The sequence below is a fragment of the Lagopus leucura genome, unplaced genomic scaffold (assembly GCF_019238085.1).
Source record: "Lagopus leucura isolate 7727_CA_CO unplaced genomic scaffold, USGS_WTPT01 Super-Scaffold_100008, whole genome shotgun sequence".
Classification (NCBI taxonomy): Eukaryota; Metazoa; Chordata; class Aves; order Galliformes; family Phasianidae; genus Lagopus; species Lagopus leucura.
Genome location: NW_024962265.1, coordinates 5077524 through 5105048, shown reverse-complemented (window position 1 = coordinate 5105048; position 27525 = coordinate 5077524). Strand labels below are relative to the sequence as shown.

General features: G+C 39.6%; 1 protein-coding gene across 16 annotated transcripts in view; it reads right to left on the bottom strand.

The window, feature by feature from the left end:
* Positions 1-27525, bottom strand: part of CELF2 (CUGBP Elav-like family member 2) — a 367962-nt gene that overhangs the window by 138669 nt on the left and 201768 nt on the right. The window contains exon 1 of one of the 16 annotated variants that reach the window (XM_042872827.1): positions 7299-7344. The exons of the other annotated variants lie outside the window; for them this stretch is intronic. The gene's annotated coding sequence lies outside the window, so the exon portion shown is untranslated. Of the gene's footprint in view, positions 1-7298; positions 7345-27525 lie in introns of those variants that run through there. 16 annotated transcript variants of the gene reach the window in all.

The following is a 27525-nucleotide window of genomic DNA, read 5'->3' as shown; positions in this document are numbered from 1 at the left end:
CCAGTCTTTCTGTACAGCTGACGTCAGCTCTGATCAGACTGCTCAACAACAAAGTTAATGTGTATATATATATATATATATATATTTTTTTTTTTCTCTTCATGTCATATTACTGAGAAGTTTAAAAAAAATCCAAGCTTCTGAATCTTTTATAACCACTTCTCCATACTAACTACTAGAAAAACCTAAGTACCTCATTAGGTTGCTGCTAAAATGTCAATAGTTAGAAAGTGCTTTTCCCCAATGATTTCCAACGTACTTACAACTCCCTTTATTGTAACTCACTTTAGTGCATCTTTTGTGGGGAAAGAAAAAAACAAAACCAACAACAAAAAACCACAAATGAACCCAAAAAACAAAATCTTCACTATGACTGGTAGTTGATTGTATGTTACAGCGTGAGTCCTCATGATAACTTCATGGGAGTCAGAACAATATAAGCTGGAGTCTGGCTTCAACTGCAGCTGGGAAAGTCTTTGCAGTACTGCTAGTGTCAAATGTTCCCAGAACCAAGTCCCACCATATTCACCAATACCAACACATGCAACAGTGACGTGGAGATTACGAAAGACAAACTGGCTTCAAACCCAGATGCTAAGCAATTTTTAATAGAAAAAACACTATGCGTGCATGATAAGAAGTACTGCCCTGTGCACATAACAAAATGGGTCAGACTGTCTCCATTTCTCGCTTGTTGAAAGGTCTACATCCCATTACAGTGTGTGCTCCACACTCTAAAACATTATTTGTTCTCCTGTGTATTTTGGGTTGCCAGAATATTCTTTAAAAGCTAAAGAGAGTGGTTATGTAAATGCACCAGCACACAAGTAGTCAACGGAGAATATTAAAGTGCAAGATATTATTTAGTTTCTTATATTTACCCTCATATTACCAAGTTATTTTGCTTCCCTGGTTTACAAGGCTACAAAGTTCTTTTGAGGCTTACAAAAAAATAAACTACATGTAATTCAGAAAGGATCCACTCCCCTTTTAAAGGCATCATTCAAAGTAATGAAAAGCCTCAGGAAAGCTGGCTTAACTGTTCCTAATAAACATATTATAAAAATCCCAGCATTACCACACCCTAACACGCACACTTCCTAAGCCATGTGGCAGTCATTTATGGGGTCACTGCTGACTTCAAAGGCAGACCTTCATCTTCCAGTTGTGAGCTGCCAGGGAGCTCTGTGCAACCTCATGGTGAGAATCCATTCATGCACTGCCATTCCAAAACCTCTTGCCAAATCAACAGGAAAACGCATCCTGGTGAAAACTGCTGTAAGGTCATAGCAAATACTTGCCACAGGAGAAACGTAAAAGGATGAGATAACTTTTGTAATAGCGTGTTTTGGACAAAAGATTATCCTTCTAGATGTTTTTTTCCATGAAGGCTTTACTCACAAGTGAAAAATGAATCTAGGTCTTGTGGACTGGCTGGCAGCTTTCAGAAGACACAGGAAAGGAGATGGGAAAAGTGGGACTACCATCCCCATCCCTTTGGCCAGCCTGTGTACAAAGTCTCTTAACTCCAACAGTTCAGTGCAATAGAGATGGTAGTTAAAGACTTCTATCTGTATTTTTAAGCTCTCTGTAGTGTTCTTGACCTGTGGAAATTGGGTCATCTCAGGTCTGGTTGGCTGTTACCACCAGTGTGAAATGCAGTACGATTTAGAGAAATCTCTGTCATCACACCTCAGAGTTAATTTCTTTCTTTCTTTTTTCTTTTTTCCTTCTCCTCCTGAAAATAGAAAAGCTCTTATTTGTGATGACAAGTCGTTGGAAAGTCAGAGGACTACTAAAGGTGCGTGGATGCCTAAGATCTCTAACCCTCTTCCAACTGTTTTTCCATACAAGCCCTCTCTGCACAGACATTGGCACCTTTGCTCAGCAGATGGAGCAAGAGAAGAAACCTGCCCTGGGGCAGGTGGAGGCACCTGGACACTGCCAAAAGGAGAAAACAGACCCAAAGCTCCCAGGTCTCATCTGCTTGATACAGGAAACACAGGGGAATCCAAGCATCATAAATGGGATTTTAATATAGGAACATTTGCTTTAATAATTTGAGGGCCGAACCTGCTGAGCTTGTCACCGTAAGCAAGGCAAATGGAGAAAAAACCTGAAGACTGGGCTTTTAGTCCAAAAAAAGAGATTTGCGGCCTCGTGCTTGCTTTGAGGGAACACAGGATGTCTGTGCCTCACGCCCTCGAGGCCGGTCAGCTGCACTCAAACAATTTCAGATTCATCTAGAAGGATATTACTAACAGCTCAATATAAGGCACATCTGTTTCCAGGCTGTAACCACCTTCAGAGGAGACAAAATCTTTTAGAAGAACGAAACTGGGAAGCATTTCTAATGGTACAGAACAGAGGACAACGCAGCAACAAAACTGGTTTGTCAGCCACACTCTTTCATAAGTCCCTTCTACTTGCTGTGCTCATTTCTCTCACCTTATAATGAGTGCATTATGTTCCCATGCCAATGAACTACTCTGAAGCATTCAGAGGAAAGCACTATATACATGTTTAACCGTTATATTATTAAAGACAAAAAAACTCAACAACCTAAAAACAACCTTCCATGATATGCTTTTCCTTTTAACTTCATACAATTCTAATTTCTCCTTTAAAAGCAGTATTTGAAAATTATGCAACACAGCAGAAGTGAATACTTTCCAAAGCCACTATTATTATTTGCATTACAGGAGTGTCTCCGAGGCCCCAAACAATGTTGGCTGCTTTTTAAGTAGCAGACCTAATTTTATTTGTTAGCCCAGATGTTTTCCTACTACTTTCGTATGTTAGGAAACACGATGTACTCCCAGAGGACTTCAATAGGTAGTTAAGGAAAAAAAGGGGAGAAGGAGACAAAGCACATCTAAATTCACTTCTGCTATCCCTATGAAGTCAGGGATGTTTCATCTACTATTTGATACCAAGCAGTTTCATTATACAGCTCAACATATTGAATGCTTCTTACTTTCCTGTATTTCCATCTCGCCATGACTGGACTGAATGCCAGCACAGTTGACTGATGTAGTCAATGCTTTACCAAAAATAGTCAGATGCTCTGGAGGTCAGTATCAAGAGTTTTCTGTCCGAATGGGCATATATTCCATGAAGTTTGAAGGTGGATGGGAGCACAAATCGGATATGTCAGTTCACATCTGACATTACTCCCTGTTTTCTAGTCATTTATCCAGGACACCCTCTGTTATCCTTTGCTATTTTTTTCGATGATGCTTTCTGAGACAGAGTTGTGTTAGGCTGAGATGCTAATTAAAACTACCTTGAAATATTAGCAGCTATATAACATTGGATTGGTGTAATAAAAATAGTTTGGATATGAAAACTGCTATCAGCTTTTACATACAATAAATTATTTAATAAATTCTAATTGCCCGGGGGATTTTTGCAAACAACAGGGATTAATGAATATAATGCATACAATGCATTTCTATGTTTAATAAACAGAAAAATCAACCTTGACAGTGCCCTTTTGTATATTTCAGAACAGATACGCAGCTCACATGGAAAAGGAAGGAGATTACAAAAAGCTTTCCCTTATCCGTACGGAGCTGTGAGGAGCTCGGAGTCAGCAAAGGCAGCACACTCAAGGCTGCAGCAGCCAGGCCACTGACAGCTACATCCAAACTATGCATCCTCCAGGAGTCATTAAGCCTAAATCACAGCTTGTGATTCCTAATCTTACATGGTCAATGGGCTCGTGTTTCTTAAAGATGGGTATATCGGTGGAAGCGAGATTTGGACTTGAGGAGAAGCGCTTTACGAGCTCAGCCGTGTGAGCACTGCAGAAATGTACACAAAGCTTTACAAATGACCTCATTTTTACCAGGAAAGGACAGCTCAGTTGTGTTCTATATTTTCCTGAGCTGAAAGAAGGCCCCACAGCCAAACTGTCATGTCTAATCACTGTGTTACTTCAGCGTGCTTAAAACAAACAATTTTTTTTCCCTTAAAAAAAAAAAGCACCAAAAAAAACAAAACAAAACAAAACAAAACAAAAAAAAAAAAAAAACAAAAAAAACAAAACCACCAACAACACAATAGCTGTGGAGCAATTGTGTTTGGGAGAGCTGGAACTGTATTTTTCAGCACATAACCAAGTCATCAGAGGAGCAGTTTTGCTTAGTTTGATAAACGAGGTTTACAGGGATATGCTTTGACCACATTAATGATCTGAAATGATCATTCCTTCCCCCCACTTTTTCTCTTAGGTCATGGATCAAATGTGACCCATTTTCCTTGAATGCTTTCCCACCACCTATTTTCCCTTCAGAGTGGTAAGCCAGTTGCTAAGGACACATTACAAAGCCACCACGCAACCACTATCTCCCCCCAAACACACATACACACTTTTCTTCTCCCTGCCTTTATGATATTTTCTCCCCTCTCAGCATCCACTCTGAACAAGGTCCTGCTTTACATTCAGGAAAGCCAACAACTGCTTATAAGGACAAGCTTAGTGCGAGAATAGGATTTTCTAATGACTACAGAGACTCCCGGGGCCTTCATATTTAAAAAAATATAAAGGCAGCAGTCTTGGCTTTTAATTACTCCTAATTCTAAATCTCATGGCCTTAAACACAATAGCTCTTTCAACTGAGAAAAAAAACGACACTAATCAGTAAGAGTCCCCTGCGCAACCTGCTAGCCCTCTGATGGCACTGCAGTGTTTGCACTGTTCTGATTTTTCAAGGTTGACCAATGAATAGCAAAGCCAAGATGACTTAAAAGCATTAAATCATGCAACTAAAATGGCTTTTTTGATACACTGCTGGATGGCTTGCAATTAGCAAGGGGAATCAGTACAAGGCAAATATTGTAAGAGCAGGGAGAGACAAATAGGGAATCAAGGGAGACCGGTGTTCATTTTGGAACAAGTAAGTCCCAGATGTTAAGGTATTTGCCGTTTAATACAACCCTTCTCACTTGCCAGGTTAAGGAATGCAATTTAAAAGCATTAAAGTTCAGTTGCTGAGCCTCAACAGAAACTAAATGAAGATTTCCTTCATCTGCTCTACTTCCCTTGAAGAAGCCAACAATTATTCCTAATTGGTGCAAAGGTCTGGGAAAGGGAAAACTTCTGTTGTTCTGCAGAGTTTTCTAAGAAAATCTTTGTCCTTGCCATTCATAAAAGATGTGTCTCATTTAAATGTTAAAGATGAGGAAATAACACTGCAGGTATTTGGATTTCCCTGAAGATTTCAGCTTTCTGTGTCATTTATTACACTTCCCAGTAATGTGCCACTCTGTTGCTGACTTCCATAATCAATACCTCTGGTCTTCTGGCAACTAGATGTATACAAAAATATATAAAATAAATGTTTCCATTATACAGATTCACATTTAAATTACTGTTACGGAATGGACAAGTGAGGCTTTGGTCACAATCCACACCTCTACAGCATACAACTCATTCTTTTTCCACGGCACATCCAAAACACGCTTCCTCCTAACTCTGTCCAGATGACAAGAATCACACCTGCAATGGGATTACCAAGACAACAGGATGGTGAATCCATACACTGGACCTGAATTGTACCATGGACACTATAGAAAGATTAGTTTTCAGCATCAAAACAAAACGATCAATAAATACACCTACTGTTGAACTATCCATGAGCAAACTAAGTATGAGCTTCCTGCAGGAGTGGTCTAAAGTAAAAGCCTCCTGAGAAAAGCACAACAATGCTGCTGAGTTCCTCAAATGAGACACAAAATCTCCACTTCTGAACTAAAGGAACGATGCATTTAGCTTTCACTGAACAGATTTTCACTCTTGATGTTAACTGAGATGCCCACAAGAAGACCCAACATATGGCCTAAGCTGCCAAGCATCCCAAGCAGTGTCCCATGAACTCCTTATGTGTATACAGAAAGCACACAGTAGTATCCCCAAAGGGGACAAGGTACCCCTCCAAAGGAAAAGGCATAATTTGTCCACCTGAAACAGGCAACCAAGCCTGTGCTTTCTGGACATACAAATAACTGCCTATAACGATGACCAAATTTTTTCATAATTGTATATTCTATTCCTCTACTTCCCTTTGTACTCAGCCTTCTTCTTACCACTCTTCTTTTCCTTTGTCCTTAAGGCATCTTTTCTCTATGTTTAGCTTATCTGCTCTTGACTAAACACGTTATTTCACCATACACGTAAATAAGGACAGCAGCAAAGGTAGTTGGCCCTCATTACCGATTTGTTCTGGGACAGTATTCTAAAAGCAGAGTGAGCAACAGCAACTTCAAAGCGTGTGAATTCAAGACTCTTATCATCATATTCTATCATTTGTGAATAGTTTGGCCTCCCAGCAGCTCTCTTCCAGTCCACAAAAATAAACATGTTGTGTACACTATTGACTTATTTTTCCCTTTACTGTTTTTGTCAACTTGCTTTCAAGCACCTGTGACATTCTCTAGCTACCACTGCCCGCTGCTCATGTGCTTAACTCAGTAAGAAACACACAGGTCAGATGTAGAAAAAATTCATCCTTTGGCCGTTCCAGTAGCCAAGGCAGTGCTGTCCTCTGGGATGTGCTGGTTATCTGCTTACCTGATGATTTCTGAAAGACTCTCCACTTCCATTTCCCCTGTTCCCAACAGTGGCTGAGCTCCCAGTTGAGCTCCCATGCAAACCAAGATCTAGACAGACAGCCTGCAATTTTCTCCCTCTGTTACAGCCTGAAGAAGGGATGTCAGGCAGCAGCGCGCCACTGCTCCATTTTGGTGGTTAGTGCCTTGCATCATCCTTTTAGTGGTATACGCGAGCAGTGATTGCTTTCCAAAGGCAGACACGGGGAGCCAGGTTACAAAGCAGCAAAGAATACCCATTACAGTAAATTAAAATCCTTAAACAAATTACCCACAGTGAAACAATCTCTGCTTCAATTATGTGGTTAGCTGGCACATGGAGTCTTTTCTTGCTTTGGCCAGAAATACTGAAGCCATGATTGATCTAATCTGTAATCATGTTGTTTATTTTTTTTCAAATTAGAGATAATATAAAAAGCACAACAACGTGTATGTATATATTCACAGCACCACTGCAGACATCCAAAAGCAACTCTATTTTATCTTTGCTGCTTTGCATTTTAACCTAATTTCTTCCCTTTTTCAGTCTACGGTAAATACAATATTTGCTTTTAGAGTTCTGACTCTCCAGGGGTTAGAAAGGAAAAGTACTTAACACAGAGATTATCTTTCTGGTGTTGCACTGTACGAATAAAAACTGTTACATTAATGGGAGTATGCAGTCATATTCAAACACCATTAAGTACCTCTCCAGAAAACAGAAGGAACGGGAGTGATGAACTACATACACGTCGTTCTGCTTGGACTTGCAAGCACATTTGTGCTTCTCCCCCCTTCACCAAGCAAAGGATTCCCAGGGAAGGAATTTCCATCCTTTCTTGTTCTTTCGTTAACTCTTCCTAGCCTGTGCTACAAGCAAACCAGAATATTAATACTACTATCAGGGGAGGAAGCACAGACACATACAACAGCTGATTCCCTGCAGTTGGAAGGTCAACAACTTGTATAAAATCTTGCAATGAAATTCTGCCAAACTGAACTAAAATATGGATCTTATATTATTGGGACCCCATTTCACTCTTACAAACCTAAATCTTGTATGTGCCTGCTTTGGACTTGAATGCATGCAATAAAATGCTTTCAAAGAGACCAAGATTCAGTGCTTCATGTATCATACATTCCTTTTCCTTTCAGGGTGTAGGATTTATTTTTAGCTGGTTTAAATCAACATAGGTCAGATGTGTATCTGCTAATGAGTATTGGTAATTAAGTTTTTAAACCACACAGCAGCAATCCAGCACTTTCATGTTGTTGATCTCTCTCTAAATTTGTGTATATTTTCAGAGCTGTTTCTGAGAGTTCTATTTGATTTAATTCCATTAAAATCTTCAAGGGTAAAGTTACTTGCAAGAGCTCAAAATATCTCTAAAAATGGATTTTTTTTTATGTCAGATGTTGGTCTTTTTCTTTGAAAACCTTTGTAGTAGTTTTGTATAATAGATTTTCATTTATTACACAAAGGAACAGGAAAGTACATCCTGAGATTGTAACTTCTGGGTTTCTGTATTTTGCCATGCATTAAAAAATGGAAAACATAAGAGTTCAAATTCCTGGTCTTGTATGAGTGTTTACAAAGTCTACAGCAAGCACGTTTACCTGTGCTGAAGGGGCAGCTTGACTACAAAGCTTTGCAAAACAGCCTTTTTTTTTTTTTTTCTTCTTGGAAAAGCTCTAATCATAGCCTGATTAACTTTTGGGAAAACTGGCATATTTCACTGTTCTCTCCTATAAAATGGAAACATCTGTCTGCATTTGTCAAGTACTTTAAAACAGCATGTAAGCAAACTGAGACTGGTGTAGGTACAGAAAATGTGAGGGAATACAGCAAGAAATGCACTCCCTTCCCATAGATTTCAATTTAAGCAGCTCACAGGAATCAGACAGGCAGCTATGAGTTAGTCTGTTCAAATATAATTTCATTCGTATGTGTCTGCTTTCCCCTTGCATAGCGTAAAAGCTAAAGAAGAAAGAAAAAGAAAGCCTCAGCATGATCTTGAAATTAATTTTCATGATAGGAGCAATTGAGTCCACCTACTAAGGTACTCATAATTACATTGTACTGTTACTTGGAAGAAAAACGGCCAGCTATATTCTAAGAAAATATTAACCCCATCAGCCCAATCACAAATCACTACATTTAATGTATTCTTCCTTTTATTAACACTCACAAGGTGCCCATTAGAAGCACCTTCATTGCTATTCTAAATCACTTCTAATTCTGACGCTAACAAAAACACGACGGAACCCGTTATATACAGGTCTTTGAACAAAAGGCTCTTTGCTGTGCAAAAGACATATCAGCACTGGATGATTTAGCCCATGATTTTGTTTACTGCTTTCAACTTTCATTACTGTTAAAAGCACTAAGATTGTTTCCCAGACAGCTGAGGTTTCTGAGGAGAGGAAAGAAATCAACACCCTGATGCTGAACTCTGCTCTACCTGCAGCTGGTCAGAGAAGCAAAAAGGAACCTGGGTGACAGGCAGGGTGCCATCACCTGTGCCTTTGTTTTTTATGTTGCGTTATCACTGCTTTTGCTTTCTAGGGAAAGGAGGAAGGAAAGCAGTGATGCAGCGGTTGGTCTCCAGGCAGAGCTTGCAGGGTCAGACACATTTGGCTCATGCCCTGCCTTCGTGCCCGTCTCTTAAGCCAGGTTTGCTTTGTCCCACGTCAGCTATCTTGCAGCAAAGCAAGCTGCCAATTTAAACACATTAAGTGCCTGGAGTGGTTAATTCACTTCTGCTAAGCAGTCTCACTGAAGTCTTGATGTTCTAAAAAACGGCTGGAATCAATGCTGGGTAAATTTTTAGTAGAACTTACATCACTCCCTGATTTTAGCTCTGAGCTTTTGAGAAAGCTTTCAAAAAATGCTAGATGCATTTCACAGGAGCCAAATCTTCCAGCTGAAGAAAACAACTATTATTTCCTAAAACACTAGTCTCTCCAAGGCTTCTACAAGTTTAATTCCATTTAGGCACAGACTGATACTCTCTCAAACTGAAAAGTGAGCTACAACTAAAAAGAAGGAATTAGAATTATGCTGATGTTTCACTCTTAGAATTCTGTGTGCAAGGGCCCTGCTTAAGCACCCTGACCCAATAGGACTTGCTTCAGGTACTGGGTGCAGCAGATGACCCCAGAGGCCCAAATGTAGCAGGAGGTCCTCTCTGGTCTGGACATCAGTACTCAGAAGAAAAACTGCTGGAACTGGAGAAAATGTTTTAGGAAATGCATTATAAGTCCTTGGAGAAAACTCTGAAATACCAACCAAGGAGTCATTTCGCATCCTTTTTCAATAGGGCTCAATATCAATCTTTCTTTATAACATCAATTATTCCCGTAGAGGTGGCATTATGACTGTTCTGCCCACAAAAGGTGGTGAGGAAAAGGCTCCCTCCATCCCAGCAACAATGCTCCAAACCCAAACTATCCTTATCACCAACGTTACATACTCCTTCTGTTTAGAAGGTCTGTACTTGTATCATGATCTCGTGCAGACAGATAAAAGATTACGTGGATTTATGATACAGCAACTCTACTATGGTATTGTATTTTACTAGTGAAAATGCAAACATCATTCTGCTAAAAATATCTTCATGTCATTCCACAGTATTGTTACTAACATGCACACACAACAATAAAATCTTTTGGGCATTCGCAAGCAGTTGTTATATCATTTATGAGACAATGACAAAGCTGTACACTATAATCGTAATTTGTAAAAATGGAAAAAATGGTACAAATTAAACCAAAATCAATTATTTAAACTACGATGGGGGTACCAAAAGAGAGTATTTTGTTACTGAGATGATGCAACTGAGTAGCTGAACAAGAAAATCCTGAAATCCAAAAGCCGAGCTCTAAAGATGATCAATCTACACCTCCTTGGCCTGTGTTGGAATGAAAGATTAAAAGGTTGTATTTGAGCTGACATACTGGAAAAGCAAGTATAAGACAAAATATAGCCATGCTCCACCTCTCACTGTCCTGAAATCAGTGGGTCAGATAAAGAGGGAATCTAGATTCCCCAGAGCCTATGGTTTGATTGCAAGCTAAAAAACTTGACTTTCTCAACCTCCCTCAACTTTGGTCATTTGTCAGTATTTCACATGAAATGATGAACGATTTCTAGAGTGGAAGGATTGATACAGTAAGCAATAACTTATGCAATTTAGCAATTCTCTTTCACCTTCTTTTCTCTAGTGTTTGCCTTGAGCAGGAAAAACAATAAGCTGCCAGACAATCTACTCTTCTGCAGCCTGTGCTGTACAAGCAATTTAAGGGCCATCCCGTGTTTCACACCAGAAACAGCATCATAAGGGAATACGTTCCATGGCTTGATCTCCTATTAGAACATCTTGGGAGCCAGGAAAATATCATACTGGCTGTATTCCTCCTGCACACAAGCAAAATGGACACCGCTTACGCGTACACAAACAAAAGAAGGCTTTACAAAAAAATGTTTTCCAAATATCAGTTTTAATCTGGTTCCACTTAGAATATAAAGCACTCTCCAAAAGGGAAAGGCTATACCTAATTTTTAAAAAATGAACTGTGCTGAAAACATATTTGCATTTAATCAACTGCATACATTTTTGAATACTTCTTAGCATGATATCCAAATAAATATTTATTACTGTAGTAAACCTTTCTCTTGTTGGCCAGCACGTTAGCCCAAACCATACCTTACAAAGATTTAAATTGTGTACTGCATCTCAGCAGTTTACTATGCACTGAAGCACATCAAACAAAAACCAATACAAGTATCTCCCACGAAAATGAAAAGGCTGGTGCAATTCACTTTAAACATGCTTCTCTCTTGGCTTCTGGAACACCACTTTGCCATCCTCCCCTTGGTCCCTAGTTGCCTCTTGGCCGAATGTAAAATGTGTTTATAAGAATTTAAAAAAAGAAAGAAAACACTACCAACAACCTACCATACAAGCAAATGCTGTGTAAGGGGGAGGACAAATAGTGGAGCGAGATGTAGCAGCTTGCTTTTACTGTCTCTTTGCTCTCGGGAAAATGCAATAGTTGCTTCTGAATATTAATTGAATAAAGAGCCGTGCAAAATCCAGCTGTTGCCCATGTGATTGGGTCTGGAAGAAGGGCGCTTTCTCTGCCCTTCATTTCATTTCTGGACTTCCAGAGACTCTGCACATATGTAGCCCTGTAAGTGCACGATTTAATTCTGCAATCCATCTGTGAGACTCCAACTTCTCTTACTCCAGTGGCACATCAACATTCTGGAAGCTGTAACTAGGATAAGAAACATTTAATGAGGCTCTCCTCCATGTGCTATGGTTACATAGGGCAATAAAGAGACCAGGTTGTCAGTAGAAGAACATATGCTTCATACCCCATTTTTGGGGGCGATACATTTAACCAAGTTGAAAGGCCATGAGGTTAAGCATACTGGGCAAACACACTTATTTCTACAGGTTTATCTACAGAGCTGTGCACTTAAACACACGCTACAGACTTCAGCACATCTCTGCAGATGGCAGCCCTGTGCTATCTGCATCCTGCAGCAGATGTCCCATATTAGGCTCACTTGGAAGGACAGGGAAGAGCATCACATCTGGGGACCGCTTACACCCAAGCTCTTAGAAAACTACCAAATGATGACTTGCACCTCAGCTTCAGGAGTCAAACCTGAGTGAGCACAAATTTCAAACAAGCACTCACCAACTGTTTAATGGGGGAAAAAAAATAATAAAATCTTCCAGTTGTCCCATGCTGAGTTCTCACATCGCTGCCCAGTTTTGACCTTACAGGACATGTGGAAGTATCAATAAGTGCAATCAGGGAGGTCTTTACGAAGATTTTTTAAATGACTGGGATCTTTATCCTGTCACATCTGGCCCTAGTACAATTTAATTTGATTTTAAACTGTACTGTTTGATGAAATGTCCTGTTCTTTAGTTCAGTGAAGTCAAGACACAATAAATGGATTTTTAATGGACGAAAGTTCAATTTTTCTGGCAGCGAAGGCACATAAGGAAAAGAGACACAATGTACAAATGATGCACTCTGTGCTGACTTTCGACCTCAACCATTTCATGACAGGTATAAAAATGAAATACTGGGGGGAGGAGGAGAGAGAAGGAAAGGGAGAGATCCTTGAATGGCAGCAATGCTAATGGCCAAGCAGCACACAAGTCAAGTAGAAATAAAGGTTGTTTTTGATGCTACGACAACAGTGCAGCCTAAAGCAAGCTAAAAATATTCTTCTTATTCTTTTTTTATTCCTCTTTTTACATATTAACTACTATTATGTTGAGCGTTGGGCTGTCTATTGTAAGGTATGTTGCTTAGCAAAGTAAAGTCAGACGTTTTAGGGGGATAAATATAGTGCTATGATTTATCTCCGTATCATGTGACGGAATCCTTAGTAGAATAGATGCAAATAATGTTTTTCTTCAGTGTATTTGTTCAGCAGGAAATTAGTTCACCATTAAAGCCACAGTTCAAAGCAGTGTTTCCTCAGTCCTGATCGAGAAATGAATCAGAAAATAAAAATAACTCCAATGGTGCCCATATTTATCAGGACTTGACCAAGTCACATTAATTAAATAAGGATTATTTAATTGAAAATATGATGCACTGTATCTAAAGCTCTGGCTTTAGATTACAAATTATATGGAAGCTCCAAAAATACTTTAGAATCAATTAAACAATATTAAAATTGAATACAAATTAAAGACCAAAGCATCCATTCCGTATATTTACCTCTGCTAGTTCAATAATATCCAACTTATAATCTCTAGTCATCTGCCTGATACAGATTATATCTTTTAACATAAAATAGCAATAGATTGCAACTGCTTACATCTGCTTAGTGGCTCTGAGCTAGAAAATGGCATTTTCAGTCTTTTCCCAGAGAGGAGGAAAGCATCGGCGCTTAAATATATGCCCACAAACGTTTAGATTTGAAGTACTCTCACTGGATCTGCCAACAGAAGCTTTCATACAGCCTTATTGCAGAGCAAAATTTATCTCCCAGTTTCACCTAGCAGGAGGGACAGTGCTGTTTCTGTCTTTGAATAGCATTTGCAGGTTAATTAATTAATTTCCCATTGCTCTGGCCTGTTGCTCTTCCTGATTTTCAGCCCTGGTGAGGCCGTACCTCAGCACTGAGTTCAGTTCTGGGACACTCACTACAAGAAAGACACTGAGGCTGTGAAGAGAAGGGCAACAAAGCTGTGAACAGTCTGGAGCACAAGTCCTGCAGGGAGCAGTTGAGGAAACTGGGACTGTTTAATGTGAAGAAGAGACTCAGGGAGGACCTTATTGCTCTCTGCAGCTGCCTGAAAGGAGGCTGTGGTGAGGTGGGGGTTGTCCTCTCCTCCAGCATAACTAGTGATAGGACAAGAGTGAATGGCCTCTAGTTGTGCCAGTGGAAGTTCAGGTTGGATATTAGGAAAAATTATGTTCCAAAAGAGTGGTGAGGCATGGGAATGAGCCTTGAGGGAAGTGGTTGAGTCCCTGTCCCTGGAGGTGCTCAACAAATGCATAGATATGGTATTATGGCATGTGGTCTAGTGGAGAAATACTGGCGGTAGGTGGACGGTTGGACTAGACAGTTTTTTCCAACCTTGGTGATTCTATGATTTTACGTTCCTCTTGATTTCATCTGCTGTGGGTGGCACTTCTGAAGGGTTTTTAGATTCACTGGTCTGTTCAGCAGCTCCGCAGGCAATTAGTGCCAATTCTGCCCCTCAAACAATGCTAATTTGTTCTCAGCAAACAAGACATAGGGTGGATATATACTGCCTCTGGAAAGACAACCTGAGGGCCTGCTTTGGGTCTTGCACTGGTTAGGTCATGTTGACATCCCTTTCCCATGGATGCTGATGGCTTGTGAGGCACATTTTTATCTTTTTTTTCATTAGCTTATCAAAAAGTTTTGGGGTTTTCAAGAAAAAGAGACAAATTTAGCCTTAAACTTTTACTTCCCTACTAAAAACTCCCTCAAATACATATTGCACTCAGTTGCAATATACCAACAGATATAATGTTCCCTTTCCAGATGCAGTCATTAGCATCTTACATTAAATAGTTTATAATGGAACCATGTTGTTCAAATGTTAACTGAAAATTATCATTCTTAATTATCTCTTACCTTTATAAATTTTTCAGGTCACCTCTCTTCTACTATGAAACGCAATCCGGGTGCCTTGGATTTGTTTATAATGAAAATGGTTCAGAAGAGTTATGCCTAAGCTCAGTCAATATTTTTATGAGGCTTGTTGCCTCCCCTTAGAGAAATTACTGAAGCTCTTCTAATGTTTACAACTAACTTCTTCACAGAAACAGTAATGCCTTTTCGCCTGCAGTCTCAGCCAACAGCAACCTTTAAATTGCTGAGGGAAAGACATTTTGAGGTTCGAGAAACATTCTGCAGAAGGCACAAATCGCAGCCATCTTTCAAATATCTTAGTGCATCCCAACCACACAGAGCTCAGTCCTGTATTACTACAAAAATATTATTTCAGGGGCTTGCTCTGAACCTCAGTCTAAAAATAAGTATTGATCTTGTACTGTGCACCTGAGAGTTCACACAAAGGGATGCTATGACTGTCTGGAGGAATGGTGACTTTCTCAGAGATGCTCTTGCAGTGCTTCAGGCAGAAAGAGAGGGCTGCATAAAATTAAATAAAAAGAATCATTAGCCTAAATTATGCAGGAGGTCCTAAGGCAGTTGAAGCCAGTACCATGCCAGACCAGTGGTATTTCATGTAAGTAACAAGTCTGAATGGATCCAAATAAACCACACTTTTCAGCAAATGCTAGAATAGTCATGAGACAACAGAACCTTCAAGTGAGCTGTTATACTAACGAGAGAGGGAACCTCTGATTTTTGCTTAACTCCAGCAGTACTGAGAGTTCTGGTCTCGAGCAAACTTATCATCATGGGCTAAAAGCAGACAGAGGAAACTCAAGATTATCAGAGGAGAACACAGTTTCTCAGAGGAACAGTCTTTGGTGTCATCCTTAATGAAAGGATCACCTGAAAGAAACACCACGCACATTTTTGGGTTTAGAATAAGACTGTAGTGGATGGAGTCTCACTTCCCTACTGCTTGTGTCATTTCAGTTGAAAGATGCTATCTATGTTACTTAATTTTGAAAGTGAAAAAGTGTAACATTATGCACTAAATATTTAATCACCTTTAAAAATAAATGCATGAAAGAAAACCTGCACATCACTTTGGACTTCAATGAGAAACAACTCTTTAAGAGCTATAAAAATCTTTTGTAAAGCTATTATGTTTTGCTGTATTTCTCATACGTATCAGCTCTGAGAGAGGTGTGGGAATTGCATATCCAGGAAAAAGTAAAAGGAAAAATGTACATGGATTCCACAATTGGATTCAGAACTTTCCTTTCATGTGGGGAAGCATTTCTCTTAATATTAGCAAAAATATCAAATTCTACAGAAATTCAGCCAATGAGTACTTTCCCTCCAAGTAAAAAAGGAAAAAGAAAAAAAGAAAATATTGATGAACATAAAATGCATTTTTCTCCTAGTTTAAGGCTGCAAGCGTTCAAATCTTTAACATCTGCATTTCCCCAAAGAAATCATTTTCTCTAGAATGTCAGATTTTTGTTACATGCTGTGCTATCTTAAACATTCAAAGCACACTGGATATATTCCACCAATGGATTCTCCATGTGGTCAGATGTAGTTCAGAGTTGCTCTCTCCCAGTTCTAAATTAATACGTTTAACCCAACAGTGTTGACACAGTTAACTGCTTAAAGAATAACCTGAGATCCCAACCCATCCAGTCTTCAGAGTGAACAGGGAACAAGCTAAACTCGCATACTGTCATGGACTGGACAGTGATAAAAAATAATCTTAGGATTTCAGTCCATGTTCATTCTAAACCTTGCTAGACATAGATGTCCAAGGAAGGAAATCAAATAGAGAGATCTGCTCCTAAGCTGAACCTCAATGACTATCCTAAATGAAATCTCTATCTAAATTTTGCCCAGTTGTCTTACTCCTGGCTCTGATAATCCTCAAAGGTAGCTGTGTCAGTCTTCCCCACACTCACATATTACAGCTCAGATAGTAGACCTTTGAAAACAAGCAGACAGCTTTCCATGCATGAAAAACATTAAATGTTTTAGCTCTGGAGATGATGGATAGAGCTTCTTAGAGATACTGAAAACTGGCTTTGGAGTTACGATTAGGAGGATGATGGAAAAGCACGTGCAAATGGGAACCCTGATCAAGAGATACAAACCAAACCCATGAAACCTGGGATGCCACAAATGCCAGAATTCCTCTTTGTTTGCAATGCAAGAGAGGACCGAGTAGTTCAGATTCAACAGCTGATACATAAGGCTGCAGGCAAAACCACATGTTCTGAAAGCCAACCGTCTACAGGTAAGTGCCTTTTGGAATTACAGCACTGAAGACTGTGATTGATCACATATTCTCCCATCACAATGTCTGCCAACAAATTACTGAGATAAGAAAGTTGGAAAAAAGCTATGGAGGAACTGCTTTCTGGAGTCATCTTGAATTAATAAATAGCAGGTACCTTTCTGACAGCTGTTTTAGAGCAGTGTACAACTGGATGAAAAGTAGCTCCATGGTTCAATTTATTTACCATTCATTTCTTTCTGTTTCCTTCTCTTTTTAAACTCTAACACACAATTTCAGACTACTGTGAAAGCCTCCTTAATTTGCCTCTGTATTGTGTAAAGCAGATGTCCTGCCTTCACAAACTGATTAGTAAGTGGTTTATATTATTCCAGTGGTTGTCATCATTACTGCAGAAATGTTGAGCAAGGCTGCTGCAGGCTGCTTTTGAAAATGTCTAAAATGACATACTGCTTCAGAAGCAATACAGGTGTGCAAAATACACTTTCTGAAGAAAACAGACTGAATAATATTCTGTGAAATAGCACAATATGTATTTCAGGTGGAGGGATATCTTCAGGATCACAGTAGACTGAAAATAAAAATAACACATACTGGAACTGTGAGACTAAGAAGACGACCTGGGTCTTTTTCCATGCCCTGGTACTGCACGAGAAGTCTGGTCTTCAGCAAGTCCTTCTGTGGGGTAGAATCTCAGATGTGTTATCCTAAGAGAGGGAGGATCTTGTCAAGAGACACATGGGCAGCTTCTTATGTGTTCGTACACCTAGCAACGGACCTTCATTGAGCTCTCTGAACACTGCTGCGATAGAAATTAATGCTAATTGTAGCTTTAAAAGATTAGATATGTTAAATCTAACATTCTAGATGTTCTGGCAGTCATAAAAGAAGGAAAAGATGTGGGCATTTAGTTGATTCTGAAGTCATACATCGCCTCTGGATCATCCCATGCCTTATGGGATACAAGAAGTTCCTCCTTGTCAACTGCCAACAACTCTTCAACAAAATCAAAGTGCAGTGGAAGTGAAACACAAATACTAATTTGGTGCAAGAACTCTGAATTACTACTGCAATCATTGGAAAAAACACTGTTATGCAGTTTCTGCTTCTGCAGAAAGTAACATAAAAAGCTCTAGCTATCTTAAATCTGGTCAAAAGTTGTGCACAACGCTTTTTTGTTTGTTTAACTTCAGATGAACAGTTCTCAAAGCCTCTCCGTTTCTGTCAGCATTAAAATTTCATGACTACAACAGAGTGAGCTTGTGTAAGATTCACAGCACAATTTTGGTTGGAAGGGACATCTTGAGGTCACCTGGTCAAGCCACTCTCAAAGCAGGGCCAACTAGACCAGGTTGTTCAGGGTTGTGCTGATTTTTCAGTCTCTCCAAGAATGGAGACCACACGGTCCCTCAGTGTGTGCTACACTGTTTGACCACCACCACCACAGTGAAAATCTTTAAATCTAATCAATACATTTCCTTCTTTACAACTTCCTAACAACTTGTGCTCACTGTGTACCCTTGCAATAGCACTCCTCAAGACCTGGTTACCCTTCTTTGCTGCAGGGCCTCCCATGCAATGTGCTGTCCAGCAAGACCCTTCCCCCCATCCCATTTCTGCAAAGTGAATGATATTGAAGTCCCATGAAAAGACATACACGCACATGAGGTCGGACCCGCTGATATCACTGTTAAAATCAAAGCAAACCTAGAGGACTAGTGGCTAAATAGGGCTATAGATAAATAATTTTTAAAAAGCACATCATTTTTGCAACAAACACACTATCCTCACCCAGAACAAACACAACACAATTACCTTGTCTTCAGCATCAATTTGACTCAGAAATACATAAAATCTTTTTTTTTTTTCCTCATCCAGTTGAGGACAAAGCATCAGAGCAAATTATTCTTTTTTAAGACAAAGCAAAAGACATTCTCCATCTCTTACACAAAAGTGAATCAAAGGCCCACATTCTGACAAACTCCATCTTTGCAGATTTTCAAAGGACAAACACAGATCCAAGCTCAGCTTTTACAATGAGTCACTCAAACCCAGCCAACTGTTAGCAGAATTTTCATCTTAAAGCCTTTCAAAAGTATCTTAAAATAAAGGCAAAGTTTTTTTGTTATCTTTTTCTTAAATAATTCAATAGACTTTTTATCTTGGAATTCTAAGGAAGCTTCACAATTTTTGTGCCACTACAGGTAAATTTCTTCCACCTTGTAATGATAAACAAATTTTCCAGTTACAGACAAATCTGAGAGCAACTCTAGTTGCTAACTCCAATTTCTGATTGAAAGGGAAATGGTCGAAATGGGCCAAAGCAAGCCAAATGAGCAACCTGCTGCCTGAGAAGCACTATAAAACTTCAAAAGAAATGCTATTTACTTCACATTACAAAATTTTAGTCCTCAGTGAGAGGACAAATCTATGAATGAACCCAATAAGCATAAATACATACTTTGAAATATTCTTTTCTCAATGGAAATTTTTTGTTGTTTTGTACTTTGATGCCCATTACAAAATTAGATTCAGGATCCATTTCTGCTTTTCACTTCTGTTGCCAGCAGCTAACCTGAGCTAAGTCACAGGATCGAAAATAACAGAAAGCTGCCCCTTACACTTCTTCTATTCTAATTTGTTTCAAGATCAGCTTCTCTGCAGATACACATATGCATATGTATGTGTGTGTTATAAAATATACACAAAAACCATTTTCACAAAGAACATTCACCTTCTTGGCAGCCCAAATTCTTATTCTTTTCATTCAGGACTAGCAGTAACTGGCTTTTTTCTAGACATCTTTCAATCTTCAAACATCATACCTTTAATAAAAAACCTTGAAATTTAAAGTCTACTATAAAAAAGAATTCAACATTTTCATTACCCTTTTGTTCCAAAAAGCACATGCACTGAGACTAGACATTTCAGTGTAGCCATTAAAGCAGAATGCCTTTTGAGGCAGAATTCTATGAATGCACTCTGGCTTATAAAAAATGTATTAGATGATAGCTCTGAAAAAGGCTCTGAGGCGTAACATGGTCTATCATGTTGTGCATGCATGAGTTAGCTTTTACAAGATCAGAACCAGAAGCGAAGATGAATGCTATTCATTGTAAGCCCAAAGCTTTGGAAGTTCAGTATCACAGTGCTTGGGGGTCAGAACTAGAGCTAGTCAAAAAAAAGTACATTCTTGAGAGAATCGTCCATTTTTTAAAGTGTTTGCCGCAAATGCCCACCCTCAGTTCTGGATGGAGTGGATCTGGGGCTGCAGCAGAACAGCCATGTGCTGCTGGCTTCCCAACCTCACTGACCTTCCTTTGGATTTGTTACAAGAAGGTCAGCGCTGATCTTGTTAGAGGGTTTTAAAAAGTCAAATATCACTTAATGAAAAAAGCAATGATTTTACAATGGGTGTAAAGAGGAACGATTCTGGCAAGGACTCATCCACTTACTGTCAAAGAAAATTACATACAATTTACTATTTTGACATTCTGGAGTGCGTTCAACGCATTATTAGGATTTGGAGGTCTTAAAGAGAAGCAATTCGAATGAATATTAAACTAAATGGACTTTCTTTGATGAAATAACGATAAATAATAACACAGACAACTTTGGTTGTTTGCAAAATAGCTTATTCATAGACTGTTGCCCATATTATTTTGGAAATATCCCAAAGCTCAGGACAAGCATGTTTCAATGTTAGCTCCCCTCAGCTAACAGTTGTTGTTATTATTACTCAATCTATCACATCCGTTATGTGAAAGCACGCCTGGGCAATGCGGTGCTGAATCCTGAGAAAATGCAGATTTCAGAAATAATCTAGTGTCTTCTGGCTGTCCTCAAGCAATACAACACAGCAGCTGACGAGAACCACTGGAGCAGCTTCCCCAGCACAGTGCTCGCTTTGGACATCTCTGCGTTTCGTCTTCTGAATGAGTTGCTCTTCTTTGCCACCAACCCAAAGCGTCAGCTGTGACTTCAGCTGATCCCATTACTCAGAGCCGCTCAGAATGTTCAGCACATGAAGAAATTCCATATCCTTCTCCTCTCTAAAAATACCTCGGGCTGTTGCTGGAGCCACTCAGTGGTGACGAATAGCTGAAGGCACAAGCAGGTCTCTAAATTTGCTTCGTATCTGACAGCACTTCAGCAGATATGGGTAATGGATCCCACTCACTCCAAACTACTGTATACTGCAAGGCGCTTTCCCACCATGTGAACATATAAGCTCAGTATGGGCTTCTTAATGATCGTGATTTTTTTCTTCTCCATTAAGTCAAGCTGATTACACATTAAAAAGCTGTTAGTAAATTTTGAAACGTGTTACTAATTCCAGTAAAAAAAGGCATGTTTGGTCTTCAAATGCACCTCCAAGCCCCTATCAGAGAAGGTCTCAATTGGCTTCTAGGGATTTGCCTCAAGTGCTGAAAGTGTGCACATCTTATAAATGCACACAGCTAATTATCTTCAATGACTTCGGCTGATTCACGCACTTAATACAGATCTGTCATTTCTGGGTATAAAGCATTACAGAGTTTTATTTCCTGAAGGTCATTTGATGACTTTATGCAATTTTTCGTGAGTGTGTGCATTTTTAATATAGTCCCATTTCTGAATCTAGGAAAAGAGCGTTCAGTGAGACAAAGGGTATTTACTGCATATCTGGGGATCTCCAGACAGGCAATTATATCATAATTGTTTTTAAATTCTAAAATGGGGGGTGGAGTGGGGAGGTAAGAGATAATTAAGTCACATGAACAGGACCCAAATTGCATTTGCTCTCAGTTTTGTTGCGCATAACATCAGTTTAATTGAATCATCTGTAATTCTTCTCACTTCTTTTTCCAGCCTGCAGGAATAGACACAAGACGTTATGAATGAGAGGCTGGCTGGTGAATTTCTTGAGAACGGAGATTCCAAGTATCCATAGGATCTGCCAGAAAAACAGCGGAGGAGATTATACGTACACGTTTGTGTGAGCACCCGAATCTGCCAGGGAGGGTGGAGAAAAGGGAAGGCCTCTGGCAAATTGATGTCTGTCAGCTAGTGAACCTTGATTTCACTATTAATATGTCATGGTTCACCGCACAGAAGCTTTCAGCGAGCATCAGCTGTTCCGCACACACGTGGGTGCACACACACACACGGGCTGACTTCAGTCAAAGCAGCCCGTCATCTTCAATGAATTACCAAAACAATGGAATGGGCAGAGCCTGTCCTAACTCAATTAGCAAAGCATTTCTTTCGGTAATAATTGATTTGAGCAACATTTCTTTCTGTGTTTTTAAAAAGAGAATATCTTCACAATTTAACTGGCTTTGACAAATGGCTGACGTGAAATCAGATGATGTTTGTGCAGTTAGCAGAGAAATTATGGGAGAAAGATAGGGAAATAACAGCAGCCCCTAATCCGTATTCCTCTGAGAGCACATTGAAGGATTCCAGCATATCTGGGAGCTTCCCTGGCTGAAACACCATCCCTAAAAGAACTGCAGCACTCACTCTTTCCCCTACATTTTGTTCTCTCTTCTTTTTCCTTTGGTGCTCACTTTCCTGAAACATTTGCACATATCCATACCAAATGGCCTTCATTAGCTCAGTACTGGTGCCTCATGAGCTTGATTTGTTCATCTTGGTGTTACCCTTAGAGAAGAGTAAGTATAATTCTCCCTTTACAGATGAAGTGACCTGACCAAGGTAATAACGTAGGTCTGTGGCAGAGGAAAGGAATTAATCTGGGTCTGCGGAGTCACTTAATAGACCTGTAACCACAAAACACTCTGACCCTATATCTTTCTATTACAGCTAATCTAAAGTGCATGTGTTTGGCTTTGGATTGTGGCATTCTCCATTCCCCAGACAGAAAGCAGGATCCCACTGAAATCCTTAAAGTAGAAAGTGCAGTTCCTTCCTTTCCCTTGAAGAACACTAAAGATTCAGGGAATATTTTTATTTCCACATCTAAAATATTCTTACTGATAATTTTCAAGTTATTGGACTGTTTTCTATTTTGTGCTAAAACTATGTGGCCACATTTTGGTCTCCTTTACACCTGGATGAATTTTTCATTACCCCACAGGTTTGAGAAAATTTGACCCAGATTCAGCACCACGCACAGGAGAAGAGCTGTGCCAGCCTGAGTGCCACAGGTAGATTAACATTGCTTCGGGCACCCCTAGAAAACAGTGCAGAGCCAAAACCCTCACCACAGATAGCTTCTGGACAAGGGCTTATTGTAAGTGACACCTTTAATGATCAGCCTATTTATAGGCTTCAGACGCAAGACAAATGATAGATTCCTTGCCAGCTGCTTATACTTAGCTTTGCTTAGCATATGAAAAGGGAGGATAAGGTCTAAGCATATTTTCACCTTTAGCCTCTGCTATCAGTTACTGAGCTAGGAGTACTCACTGAGCAGGCTGATGGTGAGCAGGATGATGTGCAAAGCCCAGAAGCCTGCCAGGCATGCTGACAGCAGCATCAACAAACTGCATTTGGAAAACAGAGATCCTGGAATGGCTTTTCTGTGGTGATAAGCACTGCTAACCCAGGCTAGATCCAGAGCACCAGCTCCCAATTAGCCATCTGAAAGATGTAGTTGGGTTATCAGAAGTGTTCACCACAAACAATCCCAACAAGATCAATCGAATCTGCAATGCTAGGTTGCTTATTTAGATGCCTAAATGCAGACTATCAAATGGCAGGCTCTTTTGAAGTCGAGCCCTTTGAGTCTCATTCTCTAACCCTTAGAGAAATGATGTGACATTTCTGTAGTTGTAACAAGGGAGCTCGAGGTGCAAAGAGTAAACTCATGAATGCTTCTGCACTCTAAACACCTTGAAGGCTGATTTGCACAAATAATAAAATCTATCAAGCCTTGGTGTAAAACTGCTGCTGTTCTCTTAAGTTCATGTGCAGAAAATATTTCTCAGCTGGAGAAATACTAGCAAATATCCAGTTGTTTCATTAGACATGTCGGAAGCCAGCAAAATCTCCAAAGACTACATTACTGCAAATACACTTGAACCAACCCATGGCATTGGGAAAACTGGTGTTTGCAAGGAAAAACCAGTGCAGTGAGTGTTAGTTAGAGAACAGCTGCAAAATAGGGCATTAAGTCAGTTCCATTGCAGTCAAAATGAACAAAGGCTTTTTGCTACACTCTAATACACACACAGAATATGACTTGCTGTATTAGTCTTTTGAAATCACAATCCTTCTAATATGAGGCAACGCTGCTCAGTAAGAAACATAGACAAGAGCCAATATCAAACACATACACTTCTATATCTTTAAACTACAGCAAATAATTCATCATTTTTACTTAGCTTAATGATTTTGACATTGCCTAGGAGAATGGAAATGATGGGTTCTGAACCAAGGATATAAGCCCAGATCCACTTGGAATGGGAGACATGAAATACATGAGTATATCTCTATATATGTTCATTCATACATTACATGTATATGTATATACATTTACACTGGGACCAGGTTCTAAATTACAGCAATACAATCATCCTTTAAAATGACAGTCATAAGAATTTATCAGGGGGATCAAAAGAAAAAAAAAGTCATTAGAACTGCCTACAGTGATAACACATATATATGTATATATGTGTACACAAATGCAAACAACCCCCAAACCCTTCAAAAGTTGAACAGAATTATTTATGTTGCAACATTTAAGAAAGAATTGAAGTCTAAATGGACTTGGTACGACAACAGTGAACAGTCACACTGAGCCACAGAATGCCAAAATAAAGTGAAACAGCAAAAGAATTCAGTTTGCAACACGCTATGTTAATATTTGCTTTTGGCTTTTTTTCAGCAGGCTGATGAAAAAGCTGATACAGATCATTACTGCTTTTAAATTGTCATCATGTTAATGTCACTAGTCGTGTAGAAGCTTGTTTGATCATATCACTGCAAACCATTACCAAGATGCTTCACCTTCATTCATTTTGGATGCCTGGCTCCATTCACCCATGGCCACCTTTGTTCTTTTTGTAAATCATGACAAAGATGGATTGAAGGAGAATGAAACAAAGTCCATAGAAGCACCTGCTGCATAGAAGCCTGGAAAAGTGTCAAACAGATACGAGGAAAAGGGCCCATACTGAAAAATGATGCACAAATCAAAGCCATATAAACACCCCCTTGCTCCCCTTTTCTGTCTGAAAATGAAGTACTCCCTGAAAAGCATTTTCATCTGTAGTAATAGGGTTTCCTGTGACTTACAGGCTTTACAGACTTCTGCAAACTCTCAAAATCTCACCCAAGGAAAGGACCAAGTCAGAGGGTGATCACTGGCTGGAGTATCTGGAGGTGGCATTCTGGCAAGAACAGAACAAGCCTGGCCATGCTCAGGGATAAAAGAGCACAGTTCCCAGCAGGGAGAGTGGTTCATCTCTTCAGCAGCTGATACTGCTGCTGCATGCAGGGAGCTACAACTATCTGGGAGAACAAGAGCATGCCTGGATGCCACAGTGATGAGACACGAATGTCACAGAATTATAGACTATCCCAAGTTGGAAGGGACCCGCAAAGACCATCAAGTCCAACTCCTGGCTCCACACTGGAGCACCCAAAAGTCGAACTCCATATCTGAGAGCGCTGTCCAAATCCTTCTTGAATATACATTCTAATAAAACCATCTCTTTCTGGATCTAAAACTCAATGTTTTAGAAATCCTTGGTCTAAACAGACAACCAGCAGATCCTGATTGACTTGGGCTCAAATTAGTGAGGCATCAGCTCAGTACTGAACTCACTATGAGTCTATTGGCTGCCATCAACAGATGCATTTCACAGGTGTTTGGTTTTGCTCACCCATATCTAAGCAATTTCACAATTTAAAATCAAAGCTGATTGACTGAAACAAAAAGTCTGAAAAGGTCTCATTTTTCAAGCCCATTGCAGAAAAATATGTTGTATTTTATGAAGCAACTGGTAATATGCATAAATGATTTCCTCATTTCAGGAAGAGGTGAAGTTTCAAAGTGCTAAGAATTGCTTTTGATGGTCTAGAAGACATCCCTTGTAACCTCCATACTCAATCATATCTGCAAAAGCCTTAATGAGTAAAGAGTCACAGTTCTGAGTTTTAACCTGTTTTTCATCATGCCCAAGTAGTGCTTGTGGTGCTATTGGTGGCAATGTGATGTGGAGACGGTTGGACTAGAAGATCTTATAGGTCGTTTCCAACCCTGTGATTCTATGATTCTGTGATTCTATGATTCTAAGTAGGGAATGCAAAAGGAGTATCAGCTGGTTTCACCCAATGTCTAGGGACGCTTCATCTCTGCAATGTGGTGCATTGCACTTCATCCTCATGCTCATTCACCATTTTCAAGCTCAAAGGTTACCTTCATCAATGCTAGCAGCACCTATATTCACTCAAACGTCATTACAATCCACTCTGAGAATCTCACCTGCATCTTAACTGTGGTCCCTCATTCTACTTAAATAAAATGATATATTTTTATAAATACAATTGCTATGCTTTTCAGCACTTTCAGCATCTCTAGAACTGATACAGTCTACATAACCATGGAATTCCAAAGCAGGAGGAATAACTTCAAAGATCCCATCAGACGAACATTGAGCCATTACTCAAAAACCAGGCAGTCTCTGCTCAGTGGGTAGAAGCGGTCATCTCAAAATTCAACACCAGTGATGACTACCTGGTATTCAGCACAAAATTTTATGGGGCATAGAAGACAAACTCTGAAGGAAAGACATAGAAACAACACCAAATTTCTGTGTTCAAATCATTGTTTCTTTATAACTGGCTGTGGAGAAGTGAAACTGGCAGTTAGCAGCAGCATAACCACTGTTTCATTATTAGTATGTAGGTGATTTGCCAGTATTCTTTACTTCTGCTGTAAAATTTTGCATGCAAATTGCTCTTGTGATGTTTATTCTACTGACTAGGACTGTTCTAGAAAGTTTGGGTTTTTTTGTTTGTTTGTTTGGTTGGTTGGTTGGTTTTTTTTTTGGCTTGAAGAGAGCAAATGAACTTGAATGAGAGATCAAAGGCTAACACCAACAAATAATTTTTACATGCATAGATAAAGTCACCTCTCCCACCCCAGTCTACCTTGGAGCAGGGCACACCATACTCACACCACAGTCAGTAAACCTCTTGTTTAGGCCCTACTTTGCTTCCTTGCCTTTTGGAGCTTAAATTTGTCAAGATAAAATACAGAAACTTGTCTTGATTCTGCTAAATTAAATAATAGGGGATCCTGTAGCTATGGCCAACTACAGAAGAAGTAAACCAGAAATTACAGTTCTGTGGATGACGGTGTGAGAAAGAGAGAAAAATGGTTTAATTTGGATGGAGCTACTCTCCTCTAGTTAGTTTGCTCCATCGCCATTTTGAAGCAGCCAACTACTAACATAGCATGCAAAAGCTCCTGGTTGCAGTGGAGCAAAAGCTTCACCCTTGTTCTGGTTTAAGTGTCTGTAGCAAAGCTGAAAACCACCATGTTTGGCATGAAAGCTCCCAA